Source organism: Mus caroli, chromosome 2 (genome assembly GCF_900094665.2).
Source record: "Mus caroli chromosome 2, CAROLI_EIJ_v1.1, whole genome shotgun sequence".
NCBI lineage: Eukaryota > Metazoa > Chordata > Mammalia > Rodentia > Muridae > Mus > Mus caroli.
In genome coordinates, this window is record NC_034571.1 from 30,295,482 (window position 1) to 30,307,580 (window position 12,099).

Sequence of the window (12,099 nt, forward strand, 5' to 3'; positions counted from 1 at the left end):
AACTTACACATGCAGTATCTCCCTGTGGATAATCACTGTTGTGATTTGGGAATGTGTGTGCACGTGTGTGTGTGTGTGTGTGTGTGTGTGTGTGTGTGTGTGTGGCGTTCTTTGGTGACTTTACCATCCTGTGATATGGGGGGGTGGATGGACCCCTGGGCTTTGGATGTGCTAAGGAGGTGCTCTATATAGCATGTCATGACCCTGCCAGGAAGATGTAGTTTCTACTTCACATGTGGGTAAACTGAGGCACAAGGAAGCTGTGACCTTGCCCACCCATGTCACACAGGTGAGCTGAAGCTTAGTTGTTCCATTTGAAGCAACAATTTGGATTTTGACAAAGTTTTAGGAAATACAAAGAGAAATATAATGTACAGCCTCTCCCCCTACCGCTTTCTAGAGACTCTCTAGCAAGTGTAATTCGACTGAGGAGACTGTCCTGTGCCAGATGAAGCAGGCTCTGAGCACTTCTACTTGGCTACAGTTCCCTCCCACTGATACCTCTCTGAGATTAAAAACAGAGAGATATCCTCCGCCTAGGCCAGGGGCTTTACATTAAGACCTGTAGAGCCAGGCAGGGCAAGACAGTGAGATCAGCCATTCAAGCATGAGAAAAGCTACCACACAAGGGTCATGTGGAATGATGGCTGCCACTTTGTCTTCTTAGCACTGCCACCAACATTAGGGCAGCCTGCTACAAACCCATATTGCCTTGGCAGATTTTCTCAATAACGGCAGAAAATCCCAAGGAAGCTATGACAGGGTAATCAACTGTCAAGCTATTTCCTTACTTACTATCATGCTAATTATTAATGCATTTATTTATTTGTATGCACTTCATGTGTGAGCAGACATCTTTCTGGGGGCTATTTTTCTCTTCCACATGAGTCCTGGGAATAGAACTTGGGGTGTGAGTCTTGGCAGCAAGCACCTTTACCTGCTGAGCCATCTGTATGACCCCAGGGTACTTCTTTCTCTCCCTCCTCCCCTTGATAGGGTCTCATGTATCTTAGGCTGGTCATGTATTCACTAAGTAGCCAAGAATGGACCTTGCGCTTTTAATCCTCTTGCTTCCACCTTTCAAATGCTGGGTTAGAGGTAGGTGCCCCTGTGCCTACTATATACAGTGCTGGGGTTTGAACCTAGCATATTAGACAAGCATTCTCCCAACTGAACTGTTCCCAGCCTCTCATCTCTTCTTTCAATAGCCACTTACTGTATTTCATTTTCATCCAGGGAATAATTAATTAGCATGAATTATAATCACTCTAGACCATCAATACAGTTTTTTTGTTTGGTTGGTTTTGGGTTTTAAAGACAGGGTTTCTCGTGTAAAGGTCCTGGCTATCCTAGAACTCGCTTTGTAGACCAGACTAGCCTGAATTCACAGAGATCCACTACCTCTGCCTTCCAGTGCTGGGATTAAAGGCATGGGCTACCATACCCAGAGATTACTCTAATGAGTCTCACCAAACAGATGTGGAGGAATTTATTCACATGGAACATTTTCAATTGATCATCATCATTCTGTTTCATCAAAACATTTGTTGAGCACCTACTATGTGCTCCATCAGTGCCAGTTATGAGCTGCTGTGAGGACTGACATTCAAGCCACCACAGGTTATTTTCAACTGGGAAAATCACCCAGGTAGAATGGGAAGGTGATTTTTGTTTTGTTTGTTTTTTGTTCGTTTGTTTTTCGAGATAAGGTTTCTCTGTGTAGCCCTGGCTGTCCTGGAACTCACTCTGTAGACCAGGCTGGCCTCGAACTCAGAAATCCGTCTGCTTTTACCTCCCGAGTGCTGGGATTAAAGGCGTGCGCCACCACGGCCGGCCCAGAGGGAAGATTTTAAAGAGCTCCTTTTAGAGACTCCGCTATTTTCCTAGTGTGACGGGCACAGCTGCTCTCCTGGCGTGTATAAATTTGAGCGTGGTCCGCATGTATGTGTGGTGCTTCTTGAAGGTGATGATAATGAATTGAGATATGGAAAACCTGAAACCGATTTCAAGGCGTGTGGCTCAAGGGGGAACACTTTAGAAAAAGAGTCCTGGGAGAAAAGGCAAAAGGAATTGGGGTTACTAACAATGCATCCTGGAGAAAAGGAGGTTAAGCAGGATTTAATAGCCATCTTCAAATATCTAAAAGGATATTGCTCATGTGTTTTAAACATCAGTTCCTGTCTACAAAGGACAGGGCATGAGGGAATTACCTTACAGGGGAGCAGGAGGGACTTGGATTAGATACCGATGAAGAGAAAAAAAAGCAGCTGAAAAGACCCTGAGAAGCTGGAGGGCAACTTGATCTCCAGAAGGGCAGATGATGTTAAGAACAGTGGCTGCTGACTATTACTGGCAGGAGAAAGAGGCGAGCTTGGGGCTTTCAAGTCAGACAGTCACAGATAGGGTCTTCAGCAAGTGATTTAACTTTTCTGTGGGTCTGTTTCCCCATTGGTTAAATGGGGGGACAATGATGGGATCTGTATATTGGACTGGTTTCAAGACTGAATTAGGCTACTTACAGAAAGCCACTAGCCTGTGGTTTGGCCAAGAGGCAAGCTCACTTAGCAATGAATGCTGCTCGTATTGTTAATGAACTGTGTGACCTTAGTAGGGGAAAAATACTCTACTCATAAATACAAGCTCTCTTTTCAAGTTTAGCCAGTAAACAGATACTGCTGTGTGCTGTGGGGGTTATAATCTTTCTGAGATTATGTGGTTTGATCAATACTTAAAAAGTCAAATAAATATACCTTATTTATTTATTTATCTATTTATTTGAGACAGGGTTTCTCTATGTAGCTTTGGCTGTCCTAGAACTTGACCTGTAGACTAGGCTGACCTCAAACTCAGTGATCCACCTGCCTCTGCCTCCCACATTCTGGGATTAAAGGTGTGGACACCACTGCCTGGCTTTAGATATAATTTTTTTAAAAATGCCATCATGGGCTGGGAGGTGACTCCACCAGTCAAGTGTTTGTGTACAAGCTTGATACCTGAGTTTAATCACCAGTGCCCATGCTAAAAAGTCAGGTGCAGGGGCACACAGGCCTGTAATCTCAGCAACGGGCAGACAGAGAAAGGAGAGTCCCTTGGGTTTGTTGGCCAGCCAGTATTGTTCAGAAAGAAATCCTGTCTCAAATACAAGGTGGACACCAATTAATACCCAAGTTTGGCCTCTAGCTTCCACACTTGTGCATACACACAACTTTGTACATATATATATATAGAGAGAGACAGAGACAGAGAGAGAGAGGGAAAAACAGAGTGACAGAGAGATAGGGAAAGACAGACAGAGAGGGAAAGACAGAGAGACAGCAAAGTAAATCACACTTTCTTTTCCTCTGCCAAGCTAGGGATAGAATTGAGGCCTTTGCAGGTGCTATGCAAGTATTAACTAAACCACACATGAGGGTTGACCAAGGTCAAGTTTTCAGTGAAAGGTAGGAGGGGGAGAAACCTATAGAGGTTCTCAGATGGAGAAATTGCTACAAATTATGTGGATAAATGAAGCATGGTGGTGCACAGTTACAATTTTAGCATTTGGAAAGCTGAGGCAAGAGGATTCCAAGTTGAAGTCAATCTAAGGTACATAGTGAGCTCTAGGTTAGTCTGGGATATGTAATGAGACCCTGTCTCAAAAACAAAAACAAAAACAAAGCCATACAAAACAGCACCACCACCACCACCAATCAACTAAAATCCAACAAATCAGAAACATAGATGAATAAACGTTGAATTCCTGGGTTGATCAGATGGTTCAACAGTTAAGGCCTTAGTTACCAAACCTAAAGATGGGAGTTTTACCCTTGAAATTCGAGTGGTGGAAGAACAGAAGCAACTCCCATAAGCTGCCCTCTGACGTCATCATGGACATCGTGGCATATGTGTGTATACATACAAACTAAGTGCAACGAAACACTAAAATAAAACATTTGGATTCTCTAATCTACACATCAGCTCTTGGCTGACTTCAGGGCCATCAGTTATTGATTGTGTGGGAATCTCCCAGCATTCTTAAAATTATTTGTAACTCCAGAGAAAGATAGCTATTTGTTTCTGACCCTTTGAATATACATTTAAAAAAAAGATATTAGCATCAGGTAGGAGGGATGCCATAGTGCCAGTATGCGAGTCAGAGGCCAGTTTTTTGTTGTCCACTCTCTCCTTCGCCACCTGAATGTGGCTTCAAGCATCAAAGTCAGGTCTTACACGCCTTACTCAGTGCCTTTGCCCGCTGAGCAGTCACACTGGCCTCCGTTCCAGATATTTTAAATATTTCAAGAAGCTATCCTCTGAAATTGTATTCTAGAAACTTTACTCCAGAGCAATTATAACCCTGCAGCACATTTAACTTACTAATATTTATTGAAATATTTTTAGCTGCAAAAACATTTTATGTGCACTATTATTTATTAATGCCCTGTTTTAAAATATTACACGTAAAATTTATTCCAGTGCACATTAGTAAATAAATTATGCTTGTAATTTCTAATGCATTTTTAATTATAAATTTATCCATGTCTACCTTTATTTATGATATCGGTGTCTCAGTGTTGAACATACTGTATATTAATGGAGACACTGTTAATTATGCATTCTTGGAAGTTGCATTCGACAAAATATCCATTTTTTTTAACAGTCTAAGTACTGTTAGCATCTATTAAGTTAGGAGTCAGTAGTCAGTCATAACTAACCTCTGAAATCAGAAAAGTGCTTTTAAGAGTTAAGAGCTAGTTCTGAGGCCAGATTTTGGAAGGGGCTGCATTTATTTGTAAATGTAGCTGGCTGGACAGGTACTGTAACACTAGTCTGATGTCCCATTTTCATTCCAAATACCCAAGAAGAGTTACTCAACAGAGGTAAGTATCAGTAGGAAAAGGCCACAGAACACTATCTGCAGAGTTTGTACCATGAGCTCCGTTTTCGTGCTGGGGACTGAACCCAGAGCCTCACACACCCTTGGCAGGGAACTGTACCACTGAGCCACACTCATGAGCCCATTGACAGGTATTTACATTGGTGTGGTGTGTGCATACCATGCATGTGCATGTACTTCTTATGTGTGTGCACATGTGTGCATGTGTGCATGTATGCTAAATGGTCTGTAAGGAGGTCAGAGGAGCAGAGGACAACTTATAGGAACTGGTTGTCATTTTGCTATGTGTGTTTCAGGATTTGAACTTGGGTCATCATGCTTGGCAGCAGTCCCTTTTACCTGCTGTGCCATCTCACCAGCCCATATGCATTTAAATACCAGTTCCAAAGTCTTATGTTTAAGATGATTTGGGGGTTGGAGAGATGGCTCAGTGGCTAAGAGCACTAACTGCTCTTCTGAAGGTCATGAGTTCAAATCCCAGCAAACCACATGGTGGCTCACAACCATCCATAATGAGACCAAAAATGATGCCCTTTTCTGGAGTGTCTGAAGATAGCTACAGTGTACTTACATATAAATAAATAAATAAACCTTAAAAAAAAAAGATGATTGAGTTGTTTTGGGGTGGTAAATTTTGCACTCCCCTTCCAGCAACCAAAGTGACTTAGAAGCAACATATTTGTCTTTTTAAAAATTCTTTTAAATTGAAGTACTATTTCTATTTGAAATAAATGTATTGCCCTGAACTTTGATACTTTGGGGGGCTTCTTTAGAATAGTCTGAATGAAAACTTGACACAGATTTTTCTTTTTTCTGGAATTTCTTTGTATTATAGCAGTGCAGATAAGTACCTATGTTTTCCCTGGAGAAGGGTTGGGGGGAACTATTTCAAGATCAGGTGGTAGCAAAATCAGCATAATAAGAAGGACATAGCCGGGCATGGTGGCGCATGCCTATAATCCCAGCACTTGGGAGGCAGAGGCAGGCAGATTTCTGAGTTCGAGGCCAGCCTGGTCTACAAAGTGAGTTCCAGGACAGCCAGGGCTACACAGAGAAACCCTGTCTCAAATAAATAAATAAATAAATAAATAAAATAGTAAAAAAAGAAGGACGTGTACTAGCAGATTTGAATATAACGATAGATAGTATAGGTTTAAAGAGCACAGGGAAGGTGTCTCCGAGTCTCTGAGCTCTGGCAGGCTTCGGGAAGTAGGGCTTCCTAGCCACTGTGCTGGCTTGCAGTTGCCTGTCCCTGTTTGCCAAAGCGGCAGTTTCTGTGCACCGCTAAGATTTATACAGAATCAGATTTGAAAGGTTTCTTCTCAAGCGTAGGTCCTGACAGTTTTTCAGTCAACATGCGCACTAGCAAGTGCTGATGGTGTTTTAAGTGTAATGCGTGCCGGGTGGGCCCTGAGCTCTACCTCCACAGAAGCTTTTAGTACATGAAACAAGAAACTCCCTCTTCCTCGTGGCCCATCGGATAGACAGACTCGTGTGAAAACGAGACGTGTTATGATTTGAATCTGCAATGTCTCTCTCAGACTTATACCTTGAATGTGTGTGCCTCAGCACGACTGGAAACCAGTCATATTGGCCAAATAAGTTAACAGTGGTGGGCCTTTGAAAGTTTTACTGATCCTAGATGTCTCTCTGACTCTTTACTTTGTGGTTTGATCTGATGTGAACAATCTCTGCTACACATTCCTTCCAATGTAAACCAAGCTACCATGCTCTGGCCAGTGACAGAACCTTCCTACCATCATGAGCCCAAATAAATCTTTTCTACTTGAAGTTGTTTCTGCCAGGTGTTACATAGTAACATATCATCATAACACAGGAGTGCTTGGTGGAGAGAGAAAGCCTGACAAATGGTGAACATAGAGAATAGTGCTTGTGGCCTGTGAGGTCAGGAAGCGTGTAAGAAGATTCAGGCCTTGCTATCTTGGAATGTCAGGCCATAAAAGTATGGGACATTTCTGTATACCATGTGCTGTTCCAAGGACTCCACGTATTATTTCTGGAGTCCTCACAACAGCCTAGGTGAAGGAACAGTCGTCAAAGAGGCATGTAGCTTGTTAATGCATGAGCCTCACAGCTGGTAGGCTTCTTTGATCATGGTCCCCCTATCCTGAGTCCCAGATGCAAAGCAATATCCACTGGCTAACTTGGCTCTTTTTCTAAGCTAGAGGTGAAGGCTGTGCTCTCTGATGGTCATTGGGCCTTGTCTTAGTCAGGGTTTCTATTCCTGCACAAACATCATGACCAAGAAGCAGTTTGGGGAGGAAAAGGTTTATTTGGCTTATACTTCCATACTGCTGTTCATCACCAGGGAAGTCAGGACTGGAACTCAAGCAGGTCAGGAAGCAGGAGCTGATGCAGAGGCCATGGAGAGATGTTCTTTACTGGCTTGCTTCCCCTGGCTTGCTCAGCCTTCTCTCTTATAGAACCAAGACTACCAGCCCAGAGATAGTCCCACCCACAAGGGGCCTTTCCCCCTTGATCCCTAATTGAGAAAATGCCTTTCAGTTAGATCTCATGGAGGCATTTCCTCAACTGAAGCTCCTTTCTCTAACTCCAGCTTTGTCAAGTTGACACAAAACTAGCCAGTACAGGCCTCCTCTGTGTTCTTTTCCTCTCCAGCCCCAGCCCCAGCATCATCAGTGTGCTTTCGATGTGCCTGCTCTTAAGGTCTGACTCTATGTACCCATAGATCAAGAGGCAGGTCAACGAATGTGTTGTGTTCTCTTTTTAATTCTATGTATAGGAGTGCACTGTAGCTGTCTTCAGACACATCAGAAGAGGCCATCAGATACTATTACAGATGGTTGTGAGCCACAATGTGGTTGCTGGGAATTGAACTCAGGACCTCTGGAAGAGCAATCTGTGCTCCTCACCACTGAGCCACCTCTCCAGCCTGGATGTGTTCTCTTTTAATGTTCCCTTTGCCTTCCTTCAGGTACAACTCCTGCTTCTTGGGCCCAAGTCATTCAGCTGCTTTGTCTTGCTTGCTTGTCTACCCTCTCAATGCTGATCCTTATGTTCAGAAAAAGCATGGGAAATGCCTCCTCCTCTTCCTTCTCTTCTTCCTCATTCCTCTCCTTCCTCTTCTTCCTCCTATTTCCTCCATGTCGTTTTTCTTTTTTCTGGTATAAGAATTCACTCTCTAGTGCCGAGGTCAGGCTTAATTGCTAACACTATACAATGCTGACCGAGTCTTGTAATACCAGCAACTGTTCTCTGTTATCCGCAGGTCAGCTCTGTCCACGTGAGTGACAGTCATTCAATCCTCCCAGTGCAATGAGCTTATTTAAGACTTTTGTCAAGTCCTTAAAAAAATAGTTCTTTCTTTTTATGTGTATGTGCAAGTGCCTGAATGTATAATGTTTTCTCTGTGTGTATGCCTGGTGCCCCCAGAGACCAGAGTAGACATCAGAGTTGCGGGTGGGTGCAAGCTGCCTGATGTGGATGCGGGGGAACCAAGGCCAGGCCCACTACAAGTGCTCTTAGCCATGGAGCCATCTCTCTCGTGTATGGCTTTTCCCTTGTAGGAGTAAAGACCTGTGTGTAAAGGAGGGGCAGCTTAGGGTGGTGACTCACAGGACCATTGCGTGGCAGAGTGGGGATTTGATCTTTAGAACCTACACATGCTTGGCAGTCCAGTTGGTTTCAGTTTTACCTGGTTTTATGTGTCTGAGAGACAATTTGACAGCTGGGTTTCAGAGTGGGCTCAAAAGAAGTAAGAGAGAATACGATCTAGAGGGACTGGGGATGTGGGGGCAGAGTCAGTGTAGCCCTGGCTTAGCAGATGGGGTCTAGGTTCCATTCCAAATAGGCTGAGAGGACAGAAAGCCCCAACTTTAAAGAACAGACCTAGAAAACTGAAGATCCACCCTTGTTAACATCTATTGCTTTACAGAGTGATGGCAGCAGGCCCCTGAAGGAGCCACGGTGCCATGCATGTAAGAGTCCAGTTGCTATTTGCTTCTCTCACCCAAGCATGAAGTAAGAAACCAACCATATTCTGCTTGAGTGAATCTGTAGGGTATTGGTCTGTTGGTGACTTTAAAACTGGTATGGATCCATCAAGATTTAGCCTTGTCTTTTGGTTCTTTTGCTAGGTACATTTTTGTTCTTTTTTTTTTTTTTTTAAGAAAAAGAAAAAGAAAAACAGACAGGAGTCTTGCGACATAGCTCCCGGCTGGCTCTGCTTCTGATCCCCGGCCACAGCTTCCTGAGCTGGGGTTACTGACATTGATGTCCCACTTAGCTTGCTGAAAAGCCATCTCCCCCAGGGTTTCTTTGTTAGCCTTGGTTACCCTGTAGCTTGCTCTGTAAACCATCCTGGCCTCAAACTCACAGAGATCTGCCTGCCTCTGTCTCCCAAGTGCTGGGATTAAAGGCATGAGCCTTTGAAATGCATTTTTTGAGACACTTCCCAGAGGATTTCTCGGAGAGAAGAACAATAGCATCACCTAATTTATACCTTCCCTAGCTTTATCATGACTTTCTCTTTGGTGCTGTGTGTGTGTATATGTGTATGTATATGTGTGTATGTATGTGTGTGTGTGTGTGTGTGTATGTGTGCACACAAAAGCCAGAGGACAGTCTCAGGTATGGTTGTTCCTCAGACCATCCAACCATTTTTTTTTTTCTTTTCTTTTTTGAGACAGGCTCTCCCTATGCAGTCCTGGCTGGCCTAGAACTTGCTATATAAACCAGGCTGGCTGGCCTCGGGTACACAGAATTTGCCTATCTCTGTCAATTTAATGTTTTGAGACAGGGTCTCTCTGTGAGTCTTGGGAGTCAACCAATTAGGTAAGACTGACTGGCCAGCATGCCTCTAATCTCTGCCCACCTCTTTTTCTCAGCAGTGTGTGTGCCCCCACATACATGAGTTTTGCAGATCAAACGCTGGGCTTCATGCATGCATGGCAAGTGGTTTACTAAGCTGTCCCCCCAACCCTCTGCCACTGATTTCCATCCCAGAAAGCTAATCTTACATCTCCCCCAAACTGTCTACCAGTCCTGAATATGGTTCTTGTCATCACTCTGAGTAGGCGAGGAGCATGCTGATTCACATGTGTTACTCCATGTTGAGCACTGAGCTGGTGTTTATCATATGTGAACTTATTTGAGTCTCATAGCAATACTCAGAAGTTGGCACTGCTGTTACTAATGGAAACATCGAGAAGAGGTCTAGTGTCTAAAGACTAACAGAAAGTTAGAATTGGTATTTGACTTTTTAAAAAAATATTCTCAGATAAGTTTACCCACTCCATACATAAAATGTATCCTGGTCACACTCACCTCCCCCAACTAATGATCCCAGAGTCATTCCTACCCTCTTCCAAGTTTCTGACTAGTCCCCTCCTCAAAAAATTTGATACCAGTTTGGGTTGCCCATAAATTCTTGGGTGTGGCGCCATCCTTTAGAGATACCTGCCATACCTGTAAGGTAAACCTACTCTTCCTCCCCCAGAGCCACCAATTGTCCATAACTTGTCTAGGAACTGGGCTTGTGAGCTCCTCCTGCTTCCATTATGGAATGTTAACTGGCTTCATCTAGTGCATTTCCTTTTTTTGGGGGGGTTGGGGTTTGAGACAGGGTTTCTCTGAATATCCCTGGCTGTCCTGGAACTCACTTTGTAGACCAGGGAGAGTTTTATACAGACAGGTTGAAGAGAGAACAAGCTAGACACAGGTGAAGATAGGATGAGCCAAAGAAAAAGAACCAGGGGATTAAACAGGTTGCTTAAATTAGTACGAAGCCTAGCAGAGCAATTCTGTCAGAAACTGAGAGGAGCCAGATTGAATCAGTCAGCTTGGAGAAAAATTTGAGCCAGAATAGCCAGTCCAAGATCAGAAAGTACTAGAAAGAATGATCGTATTCAGCAGCAAACATTTCAGGCTGAAAACATTCTAGGCTTTGATTAGATTCAATGGAGGCTGTAAAATTCTAGGATTAGGTCTAGGTTAGCAGACTGAGATAGCCTCCAGACGACAATTACGACAGAACGACAAGAGAATAAGTTACAATTACAGTGTCCCACTGTGGCTGAGCACTCGATGAACATTTCATCTGTGCACCTTGGCCACTTGTGAATTTCTGTATTAACCATTGTCCATTGCAGTAAAACAAAACAAAACAAAACAATACCCAAACTTCTCTGATTAGGTGTGAGAGCGTCACTAATCTGGGTTTAGATAGTAATTTAAAAAGCAGTTTGATACTATGTCCATGTAGCAAATAATAGTTGCAGTGAACTCTTCTTTCTGATATGGTGGTTAAGCTGAAGACTTTTCCCTGTAAAAGACGTAGCTTACAGAGATCCTTACGAAGGTAAACAGAAGTCGGTTAACCTGCTCCAGAAACGGCCAAGGGCAGCACGCATGCGCAAACCACCCACCAGTTCCCGCCCCTTGTCCCGCCCCCGGGAGGCAGCGACTTCTAGTTCCTGGCTCTGGGACTTGCGCACTGCGTCCCCAGCCAAAGGCGCCTTGCGGATCGGGGACTTCCGGTACGCGGGGTACGGTTCCGGGTCGTGGCGCGGCTCTGGTTAACAGGGCTGCTGTTGCCGGCCGGCGGCGGCGGGGAGCGGCGGGGTCATGAGGGCGTGCCCGGGGCGCCAGGGCCGAGTGGGCCGGTAGGACTGCCGAGGACTTCGTGGGCGCTGGGTTCGGTGCAGGGGCCGGGAGGCGTGGGGCAGTCGGGACTTCCCTCAGGGACGTGTCCCGGGCGAGGCGGCCTGTAGTGTGGGAACAGCTTCAGGTAAAGGTTGCCCCAGCCGTCGCCCCCTCGCCCGCGGGACCCTCCGACCGCTCAGCACCCCGCTGCCGTCGCTGCCCAGCGGCGCCCGTTGGGGCTGTGCTCGGTGGCCTGGGAACATCGGTTTCCTTGCTCTTCCTGAGCTTGACAGCTGGGTGTGTGACTTAGGTGAGGAGAGACTTTGGACCTGGTTGTGCGGGGGCGGGGGCGGGGGCGGGGGAGTCCTTGGCTCTGGCGGTTTCGGGTCCCCGAACTCTGCAAGGTCCGGTGCCCAAGTTCCATCCTGTGAAATCAACTTTTCAAAGCATTGCCAGGGCAGTCCTGAAACCGTCCCACTGATTGTTTACATCCCGAGAGCGCTGCGGGGAACTTGGAGTCCGTTTTTCTGTTTATGGGAGTGACAAGGAATGGTGAAGTTGGGGGTGGGGGTGGGGTTAGGAAGAAGAAAAGAAGTGTA

The 12,099-nt window shown here is 45.1% G+C and overlaps 1 protein-coding gene across 5 annotated transcripts in view; it reads left to right on the forward strand.

Moving 5' to 3' along the window:
- The first annotated feature begins 11,316 nt into the window (after window positions 1-11,316).
- Window positions 11,317-12,099, forward strand: part of Mapkap1 (MAPK associated protein 1) — a 210,706-nt gene continuing 209,923 nt past the window's right edge. For 3 of the 5 annotated variants that reach the window (XM_029473508.1, XM_021184047.2, XM_021184032.2), the window contains exon 1: window positions 11,397-11,810. The gene's annotated coding sequence lies outside the window, so the exon portion shown is untranslated. The other 2 variants (XM_029473510.1, XM_029473514.1) reach the window with 2 other exon arrangements.